Here is a 23,277-nt window from a genome sequence, read left to right on the forward strand (position 1 = left end):
TACTTTTTCTTTAATTCTTTGTTGGTTTTATTTGACATCCTTAAGGAGGCAACGTCACAACAATGGCAATACGAAAATGACCTTGGCATTATTGACTGGTATTCAGGAGTTCAATGGCTAGGCAAGTGACAAATCATTTCATACAAGACTTCGAATTCAATACAAAATATTAATGCTAGCTAGAATTACAGTGTCATTCGTGAAGAAATTAGACTCAAAAATCAAAGTTTTGAAAGTTTGCCATCCTATGAACACGAAAACTTCAAACTGTCTTTTACCATTATCAAGAGACTAAGCTAGTCTCGACGTGCAAATATTTTTATCATACAAGCAAATTTGCCCAAAAGTTTGTCGATGTTTGAAATGAAACGTTACAATGATTCCCTCATAACTCTGTCAGACAATGACAACGACAATGACTATGACAACTGGACTTTGTGAACAGGTTTCAAAATAAACCCACGCAAGCTGTAAACAAAAATATCATGTTTTTATTGAGTAAAAAATTGAGTCGTAACTCTACATGATCAGAGTTTAGATGCACGTTGAGGGGACGTACGGAGAAATTCAGTACGCGATGACGTCATCTTAATGATAGTTTTCATTGTTAAATGCTTTAGAATATTTCTACAACGTTTTATCCTTGCTCAAATGTTCGGATTTAACAATGTCACATAGCTACAGTGCGTGCATTTCAGTGACATAAGAAAATATCATATCGTGCATTTCGGAATATCTCCTTTCAACGATGAAACGGATGATTGCCAGACTTCAGACTGATTCTTGTATTTTCCCATTTCGTCATCTCTCATCCACGAATCCTATGACAACACTGTCTACTCACTTCCAGTCTCAGTGGTTAACAAGCTTCCATCATTTTTTCTCCTCAGATATCGGTAAACCTCCTGTTGATGGCATTACGTTGATAAATACGCCTGAGTCAATGTCAAGAATTCATCGTCTAATAATGTGGTCTATAGCTGGATGTGGTTGCTTAATGGCCATTGCCATGTTAGTGATCAACATTATGTACAGAAATGCTAAGTAAGTTTGCTCTATCTACAAACGTGGAAACATCTCAGTCATGGTGATCATATTATGCATTCATTGACATTAAACATTCTCAGAGTCGTATTGCGTGGCGAACGAGTGTGTTTTTTCACTCACATACTCTATTTCCAATTTGTGAAAAACATTTCCAAATGATCAGCTTCCTTCCTTAAATATATCGGTTAAGAATACTTAATGTTTAGAGAAATTATTACGTTGTTACTCATTGTCGTAATCTTTGCCTTTGTCTTTTAGAGCTATCAAAATTTCCAGTCCCCCACTGAACAATTTCACGGCTGTTGGCTGTCTTTTACTGTATGCTGGCGTTTTTATGTTCGGAATGACATCGTATATCAACTAATGTACAACTATTACTTGCATCTTGCTGGGTAAGCAGCTTATTAACTTTCATGATATTGACTGTCATTCACCTGAGCATGCCCAACTTTAATGTCTTATGTTAAGGGACATTGACAATTTCATTGTCGAGAACGTTGAACCCGTGTCTTTCCTACAAGAAAGAATGGCAACAGCAGAATCAAATTTAGTCGATAAGTACGGCTATACATATTCTAAATCAGAGATGAAGAAACAAGTCTGGAAGCTTAAGTTTGTCATTATCAGTACCAGCTGTGTTTCGTGAAAGTGTGTGGACTTTTATGTGAGATTGATAGAATATTTGAGAGACCTTTCATCGAGTATCACTCTCTTTTCACTAGATTCGTATCGTACTGCTTAGTGTCGGACTTTCACTGAGCTTTGGTGCACTGTTCGTGAAAACTATCGAATCCACGTTATATTCAATGAAGCTTTGACTAAGATGAAGATGACCGTAGGTAACAGCTAATTTCTATTTGAACATTGTTTGTTGGAATGCATGCTATTGCTGTCCATTAGATTGTCTGTGTTTGTCCCAGCATACACAATTTCACTAATCAGAGAGGAATTAGATATCTCGATTATTCTATTGTTAAATGACCACTTCTAATTACCAGTTGGGCAACACTCATCTCTCTTTTAGTTTACACAATTTACGATATCTTTATCTGTCAAAAATTGCAGCGCAAAATTTCAAAGGCACTTGCTTTGAGGAAAGTGGAATTTACATTCACGAATTGTCAAAATATGGGAGTCGTAAATTAAAGTGTATGTCCCGCATAAATTCAAAGTTAATTTTGCTTAAAATGAGCCATGCTATATGATTTTGCCATTTCCACTTTATCAAATAAATGCATCACCCCAAGGAAACGACGCGTGAAATATTATTAAAATGCAATATGTTGTGCGACTTTGAAGTTAGCTGCCATTCGGGTCGTTTCGGAATTCGCGGGCATTGCCACCGTAACTAATAGAATGTACGAGTGAGTGTGTTCACCTCGGCCATAGCGAATGCTTACCGCTGTGGCTTCAACATGGTGAGAAGTTACGCCTTTGGTGGCTGAAGTAACTGCAGCCATTGTCAGTTTATTGCATTTTAGGATGATGTATTAGCCGCATTTGACAAAATTACAAGAAAGGGTCGGAAAAGAGGCATTCAGACAAGCGTTTCTGCGGGTGCACATTTTCGAGTGCCGTGACTTAGAATAAACACGGTTCGGAAGCCAGATGTACGGTAAGATAGACTTTACAATTCCTGGAGTTACTACATCGATTATGTAATCGCAATGCCATACCAGTACGACCATTGTCACCAGAAAGCTTCGCGTGTATCATCATCAACTGTGGACAAGAGCGAGAACAGCAGCAAGACTGCGACAGGTTGCCCAAAACATGTCAAGGATGCGGGGGCCGCGGAGAATAAGTATGGCCGTGTTTACATCCCCCAAGACTGATCGCCGATTCAGATGCTTTACGAAAGTGATTGTGAATAAATAAATGAATACAAGTACTAGATCCCATGCATGTGTGACTCTATAATTAGTAACGTTAGGAGATATCTAATTTTTATATTCCTAAAAAGTTTACGTAGTGATTGACTGACTCTTTGCGAGACTGAACGATAGGTTGTGTATAATACAGCACGGCGCTGCCAGTAACAGTGACACAACGTGTAGAGAAGTTTATACTGTTGACGAAGCAGTCGCGTTGTCGTCATCTGTTCCCTTCTGCTCGACTAAGTCTCCCCTAAATATTTTAGCTTCTTTGAGAATTTCGCAGTCATGAAACAATGAACACTGTGATTTATATCGCTGACACTTAATCAAGAAAAAAAACTGCGGAAGCGTAGCTGATCACTCCGTCACAGAAATGGCCGGCTGAGCCGCCCGGCCTCGGGTGCCAGTGTGCCCGATATTTACATCATGTCAATTTTAATGTATCTCTTCCCGAGAATTTGGCTGGACATGTCTTTACGGTCACATATTTTTAAAAGTGCCAATGTTCATGTGAGGTTTTATAACGCCAAACTGAAGATTTTGCGGCGAGAATACTACCTTCAGTGTTTATGCTAACATGACCCTCAGCCTGTTCCACTTCCAGCTGTTGAATGATAGGAAAGATGTGTGTTTAAAACGGTGGACAATTTTCAACTTGATCTCTACTACGTTTATCTACAAGCGTTATGGTGTAATTCAAATTTTTACATACAGATTTTGAACGAGGCAATTTGTGTTGAGAAGTAATAATAAGGTTGGATGGCAACTCCAGACATATTTATATTTTGTTAGCTTGCGGTTGTGTGTACGGTGTAGTGCACTGGTGTGTTTGACTGTGGTCACGGTGGGCTTGTCACTGACGCGACGGTCAACAAGAGTTCCGCTTTGTTCTCGTTTAAGTTAAGGTTCCGACTGTTAAAATTTGCAGGCCTGTAAATTCTGAACAGCTTTGTCATATCTTCTGTGACGATGATATTCTCAGTTGCACTGCTTTCACTCATGAAATTATCACTATCTCCATAGTCAATGCACGAAGTCACCATCACCCATTCTATTAGTGACGTCAACGCTACTTACGCCAAAACGGGGCGAGCTCGGCAATTTCCGGAAAATGTCGCCATGATGGAAATCGAAAAGTGCAACTTTCCCGTGTTTTCGTCGAAATAACATAATACAACCGTCTAAAAACCGCTCAAATAAGCTTCAGTTTGTGTGTAAATGTTTGTTTTATTAATACCAATTTCATTGACAACCAGAACTGTAGTATATGCCCCAAGTCAAACGAAAAAGTCTCAAAATGTGGCAGGACTCACCCTTTAAGGTACGTCTCCTTGTAAATCACTGTATTACCTTCCTTTATGTCGCTTTGTGTACACACAATATCTATACTCCCCGGTGATTCTCAAATATCATGTGGCACTCTTCCAATCGCTTTCAATCTGAAATCGAAAAAATTATGATGAGACTGTAAATAAAGGCAGGTGGATAGGCTAGTCATTTTTTCGTCTCTGAAAATAATCGGCATGGTTTAGCTTCAACATTTGTCTTCACACACAGGTTTTTTAGCTCCCATAGCCATATGTATATATGGCAATGGAAGCTATTCTTATAGGCTAGGAAAATGTCTGTATGTATGTATGTATGTCTGTATGTCTGTATGTCTGTACGTCTGTATGTCTGTATGTCTGTATGTCTGTATGTCTGTCCGTCAACATCAAAACTCCAAAACCGCTGTACATTTCATCTTGATATTTGGTGTGTACATGGATGATGGGCTGTAGATGAGATTTTGTTCAAATGAAGTTGTCATTGCCAAAAATATGCAAATTAAGTGAAAAAATGTAAAAAACAGTCAAATTGAAAAAACTCAATAACCACTGAGCAGATTACATGAAAAATTAGCATGTAAGTACTTTGTAGTCCAGTCAATCTACGCCAAAAAAGGGGTCAACCTAGGACTAATTGCAACAGAAATTATTTCTTCACCATGCATTTTGGAAAGGTCCTAGAAATAACATACTAAAAGTATAATAAAATCTAAGGGGTGCAACAGTGCCTAATTTGCATAAATGTAAAGGGGGCTCATGGGTATAAAATTGTCGCTGATAGATGGTTTTTACTTAAAATATGTGGCTAAACATGATTTTAATACAAGTTTGTTGGCTTATATGCCTCGTTTTACGTCTAGGCTAGGTTGTTGAAAATATTTTGTTGTCATAGAAATATTCCTCATTTGCATAAATCCAATATGGCCGCCACAACACTTCACTTTTTTCTCTAATTAATAACTATTTTTAAGCTACTACTAACAGCAATAGAATATTTTTTTCACATTGTATTTTAGAGAAGTCCTAGAATAACATACTAAAAGTCTAGTACAATCTGAATTGTAAATAGTGCCTAATTTGCATAGATGTAAAAAGATTATGGTTACAAACTTAGTGCTGATAGAATGTTTCTGCTAAAAATAATTGGATAAGCATGATATGTTATGCAGGTTTTTGGCTTATTTGCCTTGTTTTTGGTTTAGGTAATGTTGATGGAAATATTTAGTCGTCATAGAAATATTCCTCATTTGCATAAATCCAATATGGCCGCCACAACCTTCATTTTTTTCCAATTAATAACTCTTTTTAAGCTACTTCTGACAGCAACAGAATTATTTGTTCACTGTGTATTTCAGAGAAGTCCTACAATCACATACTAAAAGCCTAGTACAATCTAAAAATGTAAACAATGCCTAATTTGCATAAATGTAAAAAGATTATGGTTACAAACTAGGTGCTAATAGAATGTTTCTACTAAAATATTTGGCTAAACATGATATATGCAGGTTTTTGGCTTATTTGCCTTGTTTTTGGTTTAGGCAATGTTAATTGAAATATTTTGTCGTCATAGAAATATTCCTCATTTGCATAAATCCAATATGGCCGCCACAACACTTCGCTTTTCTTTGTATATCCGTAATTAATAACTATTTTAAGCTACTTCTGACAGCAATAGAATTATTTTTATTTGTGTATTTTAGAGAGGTCCTAGAATGACATACGTAAAGTCCAATACAGTCTAAGAGGTATAACATTACCTAGTTTGCATAGATATAAACGGATAATGGGTGCAATACATTCACTGATAAAAGAAATATGCATATTGAATTGAGAAAAATGCGACATTTTGTTCAAGTAATGTATGCATTAATCTTATTTTTTGACCAGGCAATATTTTTGAATACATTTTATCACCCGAGAAATATTCCTAATTTGCGTAAATCAAGTATGGCTGCCACTGTGTTTCACTTTTCACTGCATTTCACTTAAAAATTATATTTAATCTACACAACAAGTAGTTTTTGTTTCCACTCTATAGAATGACAAACAAAATGACTAGTAACTCTAAGAGGAAGAGGTGAGACAGTGCATAATTTGAATAAATATAAAACTCAGTAATGGAACAATATCGTTGCTGTTAATAGATTTCTTAAAAACATAGGGCCAAAGTCCCTGAAGCTACTATAGACATGGATACAAAATTAAGTATTTCCTGACTGTATGAAATGATCTCACTAAGGTCATCCTAGGGACATGTAAACCAAATATTAAAGCGGTCTGACCAGCGGTTTTGAAAAAAACAAGCGACTCAACAGTTGACAGAGCTCTGCTGTGTTATGTAGAGAATAACCTTTTGTGACACATGTATTGATGAAGAAGGTGGATATCTTTGATAGCTCATTTCAGGATGGCCTGACCAAAAAGGGAAAAAATTCCATAAAAATACAGATTTGCATATTTCATGAGACTATATTAGTCTATAATAGCAAATAAACGAGAGTTAATTACATTCTAATTAAAGTAAACAAGACTTGCTTAAATCAAGATTTACGTCATAAAAAAACAGCGTATCTGTCAGGTTATAAAGAATCTTGAGCAGGTTATCTTTTAATATCAGTATTTTCATCCTAAATTAACATTGTAAGTAAGTTCTGTTGAATAAGTTGAGACAGTACGTACTCAGAGAAAGCACACTGAAGAGACAAATGTTTGTAACTTAAGAAGTTCAAGGTCATCAAAAGCATTATAAGGAATCATGTAACTTTCATTGCACTGTTTACACAGATTGCATAATTGCTATAAATAGCACGAGGAATCTTACAGCTCAGCTTTACCATAAAAACCCTATCACTTTGACCACTCTTTTAATTGACCACTCTATTTTTTTCCTCAAAAAGTAATCTTATTTTATCCTTACCAAGTCAACCATAAATGGAAATTAGAACTTTCTCTATCTCTATTTATTTGACCACCCTATCATGACAAACTATTATGAGCAATTTCTTTTAGATAACATAAATGGTGGTTCAGAATATATCAAAGTTGGGATTCAGGAAAGTTGCCTTTACATGTTTTAATCCTCCAAGATGTTAAGCATTTCACTATGAACTGTCAAAAAAAGTTGAACTTTCTGATAATCCACACTAAAATTATTTTGGCTTTGATGATTTCCTAATTAATTCAATTATTTAAAATCATATTAATATTTTTTTTCTGGGTGAATTGATAGGGTTTATACAGTACAAGAATTACATACAATGTAAGTCAAATTTTGACCAAAAATGACAAAAAAATTCCTTAAAATACACATTTGAATATTTCATCACAATTTGAACAAATCTAAGTTGGGTTATCCCTAGGGACCTGTATACCAAATAACAAAGCTGTCTGACCAGCGGTTATGAAGAAGAAGATTTTTTACCAAAACCACCTTTTTTGGCATTAATTTTGCCTATTTTCAACAATATCAAAAATAAAAAAAAGTAGTTTCTCAAATCATATTTTTCATCTACACAACAAATATCAATCAGTAAGTACTGCGGTTCTCAAGATATTTGAGTGGACGGACGCCTCACAAACGGACATACATACATACATACATACATACATACATACATACATACATACATACATACATACATACATACATACATACATACATACATACATACATACATACATACAGACTGACGCCGGACGGATACCCATCCCAATAGCTGCTATAGACTATAGTCTATAGTAGCTAAATATATTGAGCAAATTGACATTTTATTCAAGCAATTTGATTATTTAATGTATTTTTTTGTGTGTAGGCAATGCATCATATCATTTAAGATTCCTCATTTTACATAACTGCAATGTGCCCCTCCTACCACTTTACTTTTCCTTTCTTTGACCTATAAATGACTATATATATTATGTTAAAAACAACCGAGATCATTAGAACTATTTCTTCATTGTAAATTTTAGTAGGGTCATGGAAATTACATACCGCAAGTTTAAAGGCCTTTGTTGGCACCACATTGTCTCATCAGAAAATTTACACACCAAATTACAATTTCAATGGAAAACAAAAGGCTATCACACCTCCATAATCCTCTTACAGACTATAGAGCAAAGGCGATCCCAGGGATCGCGAAAAGTGCCTTTAATGAAGTTGTGCATAAGACAGCTAATTTACCAAAAATGCTAAATGGCTCATAGATGCTATACAAACCTGGTGCTGATAATCTACATACGAAAGTGATTTAAGAGATAAGCTGACATTGTAATGACTATGTAAGATCATTTTTTGTTTTTAGTTTAGGCAGTTTTCAAATGTATCTTACAGCAATAAAGAAGTTCTTATTTGCATTAGTCCAATAAGTCAACCATTTCACTTCCTTTTTCTAATTGGAACATGAATTATTTCTCACCTTAAATGCTGAAATGTCCAAGAAAGGTATATTCAAAGTCTAATACAATCTACATTGTGCAACAGGGCTGATTGTAAAGGATTTTATAGGAAATACCGACACTCTATTAAATATAATACTTGAAACTAAATGTTATACTGAAATGTTATACAATATCATAAAGAGAGATTGGAATTTTTTACTAACATTGCTAAATTTATTTTACCTAATTTTAAACGATTCCTCATGTGCATAAATCCTATATGATAATCATAAAAATAATTTTCATTAATTTTTCAAATTGACGTCAACTTATTTTAATTATATTATCAGTAAAATGAGAAGTTACATTAAGAGACACTACTTGTTTAAGTTATTTATTACTTTAAGTACTTCCTATCGAAAGATGAACATTTTATAACTTGAATGAACATTTTGCTCAGTGCAAAGAAATTGACATGATTATTTTCTGTGTATTTTAACTCATTGTAATGATTATATACTAATAGGGCATACAGAATGAAAAGCCCTGTAAAAATAAACAATGATTGATTCGTATAGTTCGTTTCAATTATCTAGAGAATTTGCATAATGTCAATAATATTTGGAACTTACTGGCGGATTTGGATTATCTTAATGCATATCAAAATGCTTGACCAAATAACCAACGCTTTGTACTAAGGGAGGCTGAGGAAAATTTGTGTTTCAGCTCTATTTTCCTCTATTTTCACCCTTGCCGGTATTATTAAGTGTTGGTAAAATGTAATTAAAGACCAGGTTATGTGGTCACTGGTAAATCAGATATACTTTTGACTGTGTGTAACTTGCCTGTTAATGCCACATACAGAAATGTATGATAATAATGATATAGAAATACAATTATAATGATCATGGTGATATAGAGGTACAATTATTATACTATACTGCCAATTATCATGAAATATGTGATAAGCAAAGCTGTTCCTTAAACAGCTGAAAGACATTACGATAATCAAAGGACACTGCATTTCTCAAAATTTTGAAATTTCTTGAAGACAACAATTGAAAATTAATATAAAGTCATATAATGGACTGAAGAGAGAGATTTCCTGTTTAGTCGTACAGTACACAGCCATAGCATTTGAGGAAAAACTGAAAAAATCTGTTGACTGAATCATGATAATCTAAATCACTGGTAAAAGCAAATCTAGATACTTTTCATAATGTTACATGGTCTAGCTGCTTTTTCTAATTTTTATGACCGTGAAACAAGAAAACCAAAATGTGAAGGGATTTGCTTCACAGAAGCTGCCGTTAACAAGTTTATCAATTAAGATATCAAATTTTGACATCAAATTATCATATAATTGGTCATCCTGTAATTTGAACCTTATGGAAGTCTCACCACAGATTGGCTAGACTGTCAATTCCTTGAATGATCAATCTTATTGCAGTTATTGGTAATGATACTAAAGTCTAATAATTTGTAAATGGAAAGTCCATTACATAAACAGCCCCATGAGTGATACTTGCACATCTAAGATCTGATATGATACGCGGTACAATTATATCATCCCTTGCTTCACATCTTTCCATTGAGTTGCCCTTCCCTATTCTTATGGGTTCTACAATGAACTGCAGCAGCCTCAATAACCCTGACAGAAAACAAAATCTAGACTTTCTGTTGTCAACGAAAGGATTCAGGCTGTAAACAAATGAACCACCTACAGGAAGATGTGAACAGGGAGGAAGAGGAAGAAATTTATGATATGGTAATGATCATCATAATCATTGTCATCACCACCACTATCATGGTGATTCAAATGATGTTGGTATTTATACTAATCAATAGTTCAATGATGAGAAAGATGATTCACAGGCACAATTGTTAAGTGTGGTGAACCGTTTATTAGTAACTGAATATTTCCATCGTCATTGAAAAAAGTGACCAAAAGCATAAAAAATTCCTTCAAAATTTTACATCAATCGAACATGTTGTAGGAGAAAATGACTTAACTATTGACAATGGATGTCAAAAAATTGAACACGTCCAATGATTTTCCATGAATAACCTTAACGTCGTAAAAGAAAGAAGAATATCCAAAGAAAGTATTCTGATTCCCTTTAAAAAGTAATTCTGAAACTCTTCTCTTTATTCATTGCATTTCTGAATAACCAGAAAATGTCAATGGAAGCTATTGTAGTCTTATTGTATTTAGAAGACCGTTTTGGTCAATTATGCAAATTAGGCCTTTTGTATCAAAATAATTAGCATGCAAATTAGGTCAACCTCATATTTTTTTGGTATGGAATTGATAATTCTTGCAAAAACTTAACAATGTCATAGAGAAAAATTTGTTTACATACGACCTTAAACATTCATTTTGTCTGAAATAATGGAAAAACGGCGAATATATGCAAATTAGTTAATTTGCATGATATTTGACATTTAGAAAATAACTTGTTGAACCTTACTGAATTGTGTTGCAATGAAAAAAGTCACTTGAATTCAGTTTACATGCCCAAAATGTGAGTATAGCAGTCATTTTAAAGGCGATATATAGCTAATTTGAATATATGCAAATTTAACCAATTTGCACCCCTTAGATTTTCCTATACTTTTAATATGTCATTAGTGAGACCTTTCCAAAGGTCATGGTGAAGAAATAATTTCTGTTGCAATTAGTCCTAGGTTAAACCCTAAATTGACTGGACTATTTGGGCTGACATGAAATGATTGTGCGCATCTTGGGTCAGTATCTTGGACTTGCTATTTTTCATGAATTTTTTTGTAATTTTCTCCCATTTTTGGTCAAAAAATCTCCTGCTCTGAAACCACAAGTCCGATTGGTTTGAAACTTGGTATGGAAGTGCATAGGAGTGACCTTTCCCAAATTTGGGCAAATCGTGGTGAAATTTGCATATTTTTAGTTTACACATCCATAGACTCCCATGTATAAGGCAGATCTCCATAGACTCCCATGTATAAGGCCACAAAAAATAAAAGTTTAGTTTCTCATCGTATTCATATTGCAAAAAGGATGCAGTGACACAATTTTTAGTCCACACGGATGAAGTCCAGTGAGCTTATAGATTGGGTCATGTCCGTCTGTTCGTCCATCCGTGAGTCCATCCGTTCACGCAGATATCTCGGATATTTTGACAAAATGTCATGTGACCTTGATGACCTTTGATCTCAAATATACATATTTGTCCATAACTCAGTAACCACAAGTGCTACCACCCTTCATATATGGTATGATGGGACAGCTTGTGACGCCACAAATTGTACCTCATTAATTATGCACATATCTAATTTTGAGCGAGCCAATAGAGCTAGAGGTCTGATTTTTGGTATATGGGGATAACTTAGCAAAACAATTTTTTTGACAAAATGTCATGTGACCTCGGTGACCTTTGACCTCATATATACATATTTGTCCATAACTCAGTAACCACAAGTGCTACAGCCTTCATGTATGGTATGATGGGACACCTTATGACGCCACATATTGTACCTCATTAATTATGCGCATATCTAATTTTGAGCGAGCCAATAGAGCTAGAGGTCTGATTTTTGGTATATAGGGATAACTTAGCAAAACAATTTTTTTGACAAAATGTCACGTGACCTCGGTGACCTTTGACCTCAAATGTACATATTTGTCCATAACTCAGTAACCACAAGTGCTACAGCCTTCATGTATGGTATGATGGGACACCTTATGACGCCACATATTGTACCTCATTAATTATGCGCATATCTAATTTTGAGCGAGCCAATGGAGCTAGAGGTCTGATTTTTGGTATATAGGGATAACTTAGCAATACAATTTTTTTGACAAAATGTCACGTGACCTCGGTGACCTTTGACCTTAAATATACATATTTTTCCATAACTCGGTAACCACAAGTGCTACACCCTTCATGTTTGGTATGATTGGACACCTTATGACGCCACATACTGTACCTCAATAATTATGTGCATATCTCATTCTGAGCGAGCCAATAGAGCTGGATGTCTGATTTTTGGTATATAGGGATAACTATAGGAGAGAATTTTTTTGACCAAATGTCATGTGATCTCGATGACCTTTTACCTAAAATATATGTTTATGTCAATAAATAAGTAACCACAAGTGCTATGTCCTTTGTATTTAGTAGGATGGGAGACCTTATGACAACACACGCTTTACCTCATTAATTATGTACACATCTAATTCTGGGCAAGCAAATAGAGCTAGAGATCTGATTTTTTGGCATATAGGGATTAATTAGCAATATAATTTTTTTTTCAAAATGTCATGTGACCTCGATGACCTTTGACCTTGATTATACATATATATGCATATTTCAGTAACCACAAGTTCTATACCCTGCAATTTTGATAGGATATTAGACCTTAAGATGTCACATCTTGTACCTCATTTATAATGCGCATATGTATTTCTTTGCTGGCCAATACTGCTGGAGGTCTGATCTTTTTTCCCGATTTAGAACCATAACTTAGACATGCCTCATGTGTTTCAAATTGGGAACAACGACATAGACCTATGTGCCCATAGATCTCAACATATACACTCCAGTGATACTTCTTAATGACCACATTTTCCTGCCCCATCAAGACTAATACTCCTATTACAAGTGGGGACTATGTCATTGTAAATGACTTGTTGAGTTAATGGTTGTATCACAGTATTCGATATATCTAATTCTGTATTTTTTCCATTTTATATTCTGAATAATTACATTAAACATATTTCACTGTCTCCAGTACATTTCATTTAAGTATTTTCACTTCATGCACTTTATCCCTTTCACACATGTTCAAATATCTGACCAGAGAACAAACACTAAATAGTCCAGGATGGGAGCTACAGTGTCATTGACGCTATTTTCAAATTGACTCATTCCCATTTAATAGTAATGAAGAGAGCTACTGAATATTGTATTCAATACCCCGGCAAGAATCCTGCGATAGACAATTTTAAAAAGGATTCAGAAAAAGTCTCTTTGAACGTAGTTTTCTGTGACTATCCTACACATTTACAAGTCTCCACGGATATGCCTGCGCTTTTATCTGCGCGCCTTTTTATCTTTTATAGATTTACAAAATGCTGAGAATAAAGTTATATGATCATTTGAGACAGAATTAGCTTGGAAATGATTGGTCGTCTTCTTGCAATACGACAGATTCTGTTTTCAATCTATACAGCTATTTTCTTTTTATCAGCAAATTAATTGCAACTTGAACATGGAGCATATCTTAAGACGCAAGCAGTAGACAGAACTAGCAATGTTTAAGTCACATAATGTCGGATATGATAAGAAAGTGTATAGTTGTTCATTCCAAAGAAACATCCAGATTTTGAAGTGAGACGTGCATAGATTTAGCATAGACCGTAGGACTTATGGATCGTCATCTAGTATTTTGCTGTAAATCTTCTTTATCACGATAATGGGTATTCTAAAATTTCAAAAAATTTCTTCATCGTCATGACCGCAATAACATAATTATTTCTATCCTGAAAATGTACTTATCATGATCAGTGGTAGGCCAGCAGCATAGACAAGCATAAATTCTTCACACAAACGATAGAATTTCAACATTTGAATATAAGCGATAAGTGGTTGAAGCAGCATTGAATGATGCATATTTTTTGGTATACCACGTGTTTTTCAGAATTTGCCAGACAGTAAACTCATTGGTGGAATCCTTCTTCTAGTATTTGTCGACATCGTTATATTCGTGCTATGGATTATTATGGATGATATGCAAATAGTAAAGGCCCACCTTGAACCAGTGGTAAGTATTGTTATAGTCCCACCTCGAACCAGTTGTAAGTATTGTGTAGTCCACCTTGAACCAGTGGCAAACATTCCAAATTGAATATGTCGACAAGATAAAAGGGTCGTTTTCACGCTAGCAATAGAAAACAAAAACAAACAATAAAGGTTGATTCTAGACGCAGCTGTAAAAGGGGTTGATAACGAGCATTTCCCTTGCCAGTTCAGTGTTTGACAGGTGTCTGTTATCTTTATTTATACATATTTAAATCTTAATAGAACCCTATTAGCTGTTAATGAGGGCTATAGCGTCCATTTATAACTACGAGGGGCTGTGAAAAACCAAAAACACATCGCTATGCCCAAGGCCATAGGCCGAGGGGCATAGCGATGTGTTTCTGGCAACACACAGACACCGTGAGGTAGAAAAAGTGTTATAGCCCGAATAACAGCCAGGTTATGTGTGTTTTTGTAACACATCATAGGCTAATGATGTTTCGAGTTATTGTTTTTTAATATGCTTTGATATGCAACTCAATCATCCTTCAAAGTTTTTGAAAAGTTCACTTGGCAGTAACTTCTCTGAACTTCACACCGGTAGCAGTAATGCTATTTTCTTCACAAAACATACCATGTAAGGTCCTTTGTTGCATTTGAACATAGTATTGTCGAGAATCTGTTCAAGTTCCTTCACTGTTGGGATGGAAATTTGCTATTTTAGTCAGTGCTCGTCGCTCATCCATGGCGCTCATCAACTTGTAGTCACTCGCCATTGTTTTAAAGCTGCAGACGACAATATGCGTCGGGTCACGTGACCGGGAACTTTTTCAAAGACAATTTCCCCAAGGAAATAGTCTTTAAAACCCACTCTGACGTCACTTTTTCAATTCAGTGGTACTAGACGTCTTTTTTTTCTCATCACAAGACTTATTCTGGTGATAGAACAAAAGGAATGAGCATACGGCATATTATAACAAATATTACACAGAATGATAGACTGTTGAGGGGATAAGACCCCTCTACTGTCTATGACAGAATTTTGAAATGTCCCTGCGTATGACAAGAAGCAGTACACACATCAAATCGTGAAAAGACCAAACCGCAAAGATTTACTTTTTCCTGACGTCAAATTTGGTCTTCTCTATGTCTCTGTGTGAGGCCTATCAGCTAGGCGATGTTGCCGTGAGTGTGTGGGGGTTCGAATCCCGTTTGGGTTATAGTAAAAAAATTATATTCTCTATTCTATTCTATTATAGTTTGACGAGACCAATCCTGAATTGGAGATTTATTTGGTTCCTGAAATCTATCACTGTTCTTCCAGACATTCACTTTATTTTTCCCTTGCCTTATATTGCTACAAAGGCTTTATACTTCTATGGGGCGTATTTCTTGCCTGGGAGACAAGACGGGTCTCTCTGACACAACTAAACGACAGTGAGTATACATCATGTGTGAACACTCACGATCTCTTTGTGTTGTTGGTTTTTTCTTCTATGGAGATTACGCAATTAATTTTCCATTTTATTCCATTTGGTATATTTGTCAATGACATATCCTGACATTTTTATTTGGTATGAACATATAAATATTGTTATCATTTCAGGTGTCGAGATTCAAATGAATGCTGATTTCTTTAACATTCACATCAAGATTTCCGTTTCTCAAGTTTCATGCATCTTAGTGATTATCGGACACAATATTTGCTTTGTTTGCTAGCATTGCTATATGTATTAGAAGGTACTATTCATAAGAACTAAATGCCTCAGAGTTTGATATACAAGGTGTGATTTGTGACGGAACATGTTGTGAGCGCGTGATTATGATGCTTGAGATACAAAAGATCACGATGTCTATTTGTGCCAGTAATATGAATCTAAATTCCCTGAATTTATCTCCATTTTTATTTTGTTCATTCATGCAAGGTACGTACATCGCACTGTCCATCTATGCAGTCTTCGTTACCTGCACAATCGTACTTCCGGTTCTCTATCTGAAAGAAATGACGTCACCTTTACGTTTACTTTCCTGACATCGGCCATTATCATCGTCAATACAGCGATATTATCACTGGTGTTTGTACCAAAAGTATGAATTTTGTATTCTACAAGTTATTGCTTAATATTATAAAGAACGTGTTAACTTTTTCACATTCCATGAGGAAAATGCCAAGAGAGTTTGACCGGTTAAGAAGGGCTTGACTACGCAGTTTCTGCGTAGTGAAGCGTCATTACGTATTCATGGTGACCCTGGCCAGCTGTCAATATCTTTGGGGCTTTTGTCTTTTGGCCTGCTTTGCATATGCGTCATTAGACTCGACCTGCCAATCACCCATGCAGGTAGTCAATTAAACTATTAATTGACTGTTTACCGACCCAATTAACACTATCCAGCATTATCAGTCATATTTTAATCGCGTGGCCCGGGTGGGCACAACGTAGGAACGCGTGTATTTCTATGTGTACGTTTCACTTGTGGTGTTGTTTGTACCATCGTGCGTTTGAAGTCCTTGTTTCACCTACAGCATTACCTTCAAGGTGACAGGCTTACTATTAATGCTCAGTATCATTGCACCGAGTTCTGCCCACGGTGAAAACCACCTGTTTTGCCTACTAATTACTGCCCGTCCTGAATGTAGCCTATCATAGCTACAGTAATCAGTCAATATATAATACCCCGCGCCTTATACTTTTTATAGAAACTTGTAAAATCATAGTCCGAGCCGTAAAATTTTGTGAACCCATGTGAAAACATAAATCATTTATCAGTTTTGATATATACTCCTAAATTGTAATTTGATTGTAAAATCGAGACCACATTCAAGGCTATGCAGACCGTCCACGTACGCACACACAGTGACAAGAAGGCGGCAAACACCTACTCACCAAGCACATCGAATCGGCGAAAAGAAGCATAAAAAAGCTAGGCTTATCGCCAAAACAAACGCGCCAAGCGCTAACAAAAACCCATACCATGCGCCCTTTTCAGGGCCACCAAATACTCCAAAAAGAGAACTACTAAAAAACCCATAAAATTACATAGAACACACAAACAAAAATCGTACACATAACAAACAACTGTAACACAACATTAAATACAAAATAAACAATCACCGTAACGTAACAGAAAAATGGCAGTGAAAATAAATCAGCTATTTCTAAAGAAAAGCCGACAGCAACATGAAATTCAACAACAACCTATCATCGCTCAAACTATGAAACTCCGTAAAATAGTACTAGGCAAAAGCCTTAAAATTAATTCGGACACCAACAAAACCAAACAGAATAAAACCACCTCAGGATTTCAACAAATAAAGTCGTAAAATATGACTACGCTACGTCGTGAGACACAAACAATCGCAACAACACCAATTCAAAGAAAAGTCAAATTGGGCTCCACGAACAACAAAAAACAAAACCTTGAAAGCTATCTGAAGCTGCTAAACTCGCACTTCTAGAGATACCATTTCAAACAAGGAAACAAAACATGTCGCGCGCTAAAAGAATCGCGATAAACCAGCTTGAAAACAATAGACAAATTTCGGGAAAAAAAAAACCTTCGACAAGGGTCGGGTTTTCGTCATTGTCAACACAAACGATTACGTACTCGAATGCGAAAGGCAATTACGCAACACTCAGTATTATACACAACAAGCCAGAACAAACAGTAAACAAAGTAAACGAACTATTAATCAAAATGTACGAGAACAAGCACATCAACCAGGATACTTGTAAGTATCTTGATCCAATAAACATAAAATCCGTACCCCGCAGTGGTACTTATTGCCTAAAAATTCACAAACCTCCGCAAAAATCTAAAAGACACACCAGTCAAAACAAAATTTACCGAAGTAAAGAAACATAGAACAAACAAACCGAACCACCAAACGGACTCACAACGTGACCAAATACTTGCCTCGCTAATCGAAAACCAAGACCACTAAAATGCATTAAAATAAATTTTCACATACACAAACTAAGGAATGAATCAACACTGCGACTGATGAGAAACCACACTCGGGTTTCGAAACGCGAGCGTCAAAGGGCGACTTTATCAACTTTTGTAACAACATAGGTCCGGCCATGGATGGTCCGGCTGCGTCTCTCCATAAGCTTTCCCCACACAAACAAAACATTACCGTACACACTAATCCAAACTTCTCTACAAATATCCAAAGCGAAACAAACATTTTTATTAACACACACAATCGGATAAGAATGTAGGAACACATTTTCGAAACGAATCAAACACAAACTCTACACAAAAACATTTAGGATAGTTACGTGGAGAGCCTCTTTCACATTTTTTACATCTCGCTATACTGTCTATGATTCTAAAAATAAAGTCATCTGCCACTTTTTCTGTATACGCGGTTTGGCAAAACTCATCTCTTCGATCGAAAGTCTGGTGATTCCATGGTTCTTTGGGGCACTTAAGTGTACGTCAAGCTTAGGGAATGTGGTTACATTCGCGATGTTTTATTCGAAATTATATTTCTTCTAGGGCAAATGCACGTAATTCATGCTGTTGGAAATACTGGCCGCTCATAAACAAGACAATAAACTCAATATCTGTGCATCTTTACTTTTATTGTTAAAGTACACCGACACCCACAAAAACCAAATGGTTCAGTCCAGGTATTTGCAACTCTGCCATTCGACTGGTCAACAGGAAATCAACCATAGGTGTCTTTTGGCATGCGTATACGCCAGTCACCTAGGCGACGGTAATCTACACCACTTATCACCATCGGGAAGGTACTCCTCCCCCTATACCACTGGCGATCCCACCCTCAAGGCACTGCGTCATTCGACCAAGCATTGTTATTGTAATTTCCTGCATAAAATTAACAGCGAGGTCACCGGTCAAACTCTTTTGGGATTTTCTGGCATGTCTTGTTTACAGCTTTCGTGAATAAAGGTGCATACTACATAAACACAAACACTGATCTAATACTTTGCAGCGAACGTAGTTTGTAAAACTATGATATATGAAATAATTCTTGATGTGAGAATTATTTTGCTCCTAAATGGTATGCGCAACTGTAAGAAATGTTAATGTTTTTCAACCACTGCATCGCCTTCCGATGTATTTGTGAAAATGTGGTCTCGAAATACGAAAAAATAGTGAAATGCCAATTTCTGCAGCAGATTTCTAATGATTCAAGTGATTTACTGTTTAATTGTCCAAGACGGTTCAACTACATTATTTACTTATATCGGTAGATTCTACTTCTGAACAAAGAGCCCGAGTCTCTGACCACCAGTATCATCCACATATCGAGTTCATCGCACTCTGGTGACACAAGGATACCAGAGACCTGGCAGAGGTGTACATAAAGGTAAGACAGCTTTGAGTATTCAGAACTATAAAGGTATCATCGACAAAACATAAGAAGGAATGACTAAGATTTTGACAATGCGAATGCTCCTAAAGAGGACGATTGTTTCCTTGTCAGCTGACAATTTTATCTCCATTTGTTATGGAGATTACAAATTTAAGACCTTTTGGCCAAGTCTTAACAAAGTATAACTACTAGCCGTATTACCAGGTAATGACACAAAAATTAGATTTTTTTGCAAATTGAGTGTATTATTGCCGTTGTAAACCCATCTATCTGTACTTTAAGTGAAATTCATATTTGCAACCCATGATTATTTATCACTTTTGTTTCATCACCTATATCATAATGCTAAACTGCTCATCTTTTGTGATTTGTTCTCGGTAAGAAAACTGAAGAATTGCAACATCTACGAAGTAGCCTTATGTCTTGCGGAAATCAAGAATCCTACGACACGCACCTGTGATTGAAATTTCACATAGATTTATCGCGTCACTATGGCAACACAGAAACCACGTGAGGCAGATATTGAACCCTTAAGACGTTCCTACAACATATCATATAATTGATAGAAGAGTAAAATCAATGAACACTTCCATTTTCCAAAATATCTTGAAAGAGAAACTTATTTTGGAATTCAGAATCTTCCAATTTTTGTTCCAACAACGGATGGCATGTTGTGCAACATAGACTTAATATCGAAGACATTTTTCGATCGATTTCGATCAATGATACTTTCGGTATTGAAGCCATCTTGAAAACTTGTCAACAGAAAAGTTGTCAAAATTGTCAAAGTTCTCCATTAGTTCTTTATTTGGTGTGACCATCTTTTTAATGATTTCTTTATACATCACTGCTTATACATGTCGCTGTGTTGTCTCGTCATTACCTTTCCAAACTCTAATCAGGAAACATGATGATATCTTAAGGAAAGAAACATCATGGACGATTCGTCAATCAGTAGTACTCATGTGGATACATGGTCGTTTAACATAGGACAGGACATGACATCGACAAGACAGGCAGTATATGTGAAATCTTATAGGGTTATTTACAAAATACGGCCCTGTATGGACGAGGGCTCAGTGAGTGACGTATTCGACGAGCCGAAGGCGAGTCCAATACGTCGCCCACTGAGCCCGAGTCCATACAGGGCCGTATTTTGTGTATAACCCTATTATTATACACCTCCCTCCATTAATCGTCCGTATAAACTATAAATTCTATGGTAAATTGAGGAATGCGGCACGCGCAATATGAGTGGAACGCGCGCGATTACTGCTCCGCCGTACAAGTCCCTTGCGTTGGCACGAAGCCAATTAATTTTCAGTGCAGTACAAGCAAACTTCGCTGAATGTTTTCAATTTGATTAGTTTTTTAAAATAAAACCAATTGCATTTAGACTCACTTTTTGTGTTTAGCATGTTTTAAACCTTATACTACGAATGCATTTTGGTGGAAGTTGTTATTATGTCTATAACTCACCGTAAAATAGTTTGTTTACATCCGATAATCGCTAGGTCAAAGGTCAAACAGGCGCGTCTCCCGTATTGGGGACTCCGCGTACTATACAAAATACGGAAAGTTATTGGACGGTCAAACTATAGGTTACGGCAGTAGGTGTATAATAATAGTCCTTTAATACAATAGGGGACAACAACGTACTTTAACAGCGTTATCTGTAAGACGTAATATTCGATGTCTAATAAAGTAACGGTCTATGATAAGATTTCCCTGCTTCCCGTTTTCAACTTCCATGAACGATCCATTGTTATGATATTGCAAGTCAGTGAGTGTGGGCTTGGCTTTTTGAGAACTAGAGTCACTTCAATTGATCTATTGTTTTGTTTCTGTCTTTGATCACGTGATATTTATTTCTACCCTAACGTTTAGCTCAGCATTAGAGCTTCATCAGGTATTTTAGAAATAAAAAGATGTTTGGTGTCATAAGTGCTTAAGCTGTTTATGTTTGCAATAAAATTGTTGTGTCTGTAATTTTCAGTCGAAACACCCTTAAGTGAGGTTCAAAGCATTCCACAGTATTACATCGACAAGGCAAATTTTAATAATGACAAATTTACAGAAACGTCCGTATCTTCGTACATGATTAAGTAAGTATACGTCATTTTCTGAACTAATGCACATTTTGGTAAAATGTAATTCAATATATATAAATTCAAGTTATATACCGAGACTTTTCTCAAAGCAGACCTTAGTTTTTCATTGCTGACAGTTTTGTCGATATAAATTTTTGTACTTTAGCCACGATATTTGAACCGAAATACGACAGTTCAGGCATACCGGTTTCTCCTTTAACCTGTTCTTGGCCATACTCGGGTCAACTCAGTGAATTGCCTTATTAAAAATACTTTTAGGTAGATTCCAGTCACCACTTACGATAGCTGTATATTCCAAGGTTTAAAATCTCAATGGACCCCGTGTGACAGAATCAAGCGATAGGTAAATTTGACGAGTCACTTCACAACTAATTATTATAATCCGCTTCGAATGACATACAACAGTCAGGGTACTTGATGACAATGGTCGTTCGTATATTACCTTGACATCATTTCACAAATATAGTGTTCTCTGTTGCCCCCTGAATATCGATAACACTGAAAAAAGACTTTTGAAAATGTGCCGATGTATATAATGAAGTCCATGACAAAGGGCCAGGACTGTATGCAAGGTGGCAAGCGTTTGGGCCACGTGTATGGTGAAAATGTGCATGTCAAAAACACGCCGAGAGTCCCACTTCTCCAACGGACTCGCGTGTCAAGTCTGCAGGAGAACGATGTGAGAATTCCAACCATCACAGAACGTAAGTATGCCTTTTATTAAAGATCTATTAGCTGTAACTTTCGTCATTTTTAATATTTTGTTTGTTCTGTTATCATCTGCAGTTTCTGGTTTGAATCCCTGAACCATGGCGAAATTCCTAATATTTAGCTCATAATATACCCTATATGAGTATAATCTGCATTGTTATTGTTTAAATTTGTATTCAGGTCCGGACTAGAATACATTTATCAACAATAACAATGGTCATTTCACATACACAGGCTGTGTTGGCAAGCAGGACACCGGGCATTGGTCATGATGATCGGATTATAGTAAAATTCTGTAGTTGATACATTGAAACAGAGTAGTGAAAAATTAGTCAAAAGTTACAGCTAATGTCCCTTTAATCTTATCAACAAACTTAAACTGCTATCAGTCTGTTGCTTGACTTCCCTATCACGTGATTCATTTTAAATGCCACGTTGGGAATTCCAAAACGGAATGTGTCCACGCAAGGAGCATGACCATTACTATTCCATTTGACGCTAACAATACGCATTGGCTGTTTGACCGCTGTATAGTACGTATTGATGATAGTGTTTTGCCTTCGCTGTTTCATTTTGAATATCGACGCATGCGTTGTTTAATTCACTCTTCTGGATATGACGCGCCATGGCAAGTCATTGCATGTATAAGAGTCATAAGGATATTTACTTTTCGTGGCAAATTAAGGTTAAAGCCTTCAA

The 23,277-nt window shown here is 36.1% G+C and overlaps 1 long non-coding RNA gene across 1 annotated transcript; it reads left to right on the top strand.

Annotated features, from left to right (window-relative positions):
* The first annotated feature begins 1,779 nt into the window (after positions 1 to 1,779).
* Positions 1,780 to 20,769, top strand: LOC139126510 (uncharacterized). Its single transcript, XR_011550606.1, has 6 exons — positions 1,780 to 1,882; positions 14,309 to 14,431; positions 15,669 to 15,846; positions 16,335 to 16,497; positions 19,635 to 19,750; positions 20,139 to 20,769. It is a non-coding gene; the product is annotated as an uncharacterized lncRNA (long non-coding RNA).
* The last annotated feature ends 2,508 nt before the right edge of the window (positions 20,770 to 23,277 follow it).

The sequence above is a fragment of the Ptychodera flava genome (assembly GCF_041260155.1).
Source record: "Ptychodera flava strain L36383 chromosome 3 unlocalized genomic scaffold, AS_Pfla_20210202 Scaffold_27__1_contigs__length_13241970_pilon, whole genome shotgun sequence".
Classification (NCBI taxonomy): domain Eukaryota; kingdom Metazoa; phylum Hemichordata; class Enteropneusta; family Ptychoderidae; genus Ptychodera; species Ptychodera flava.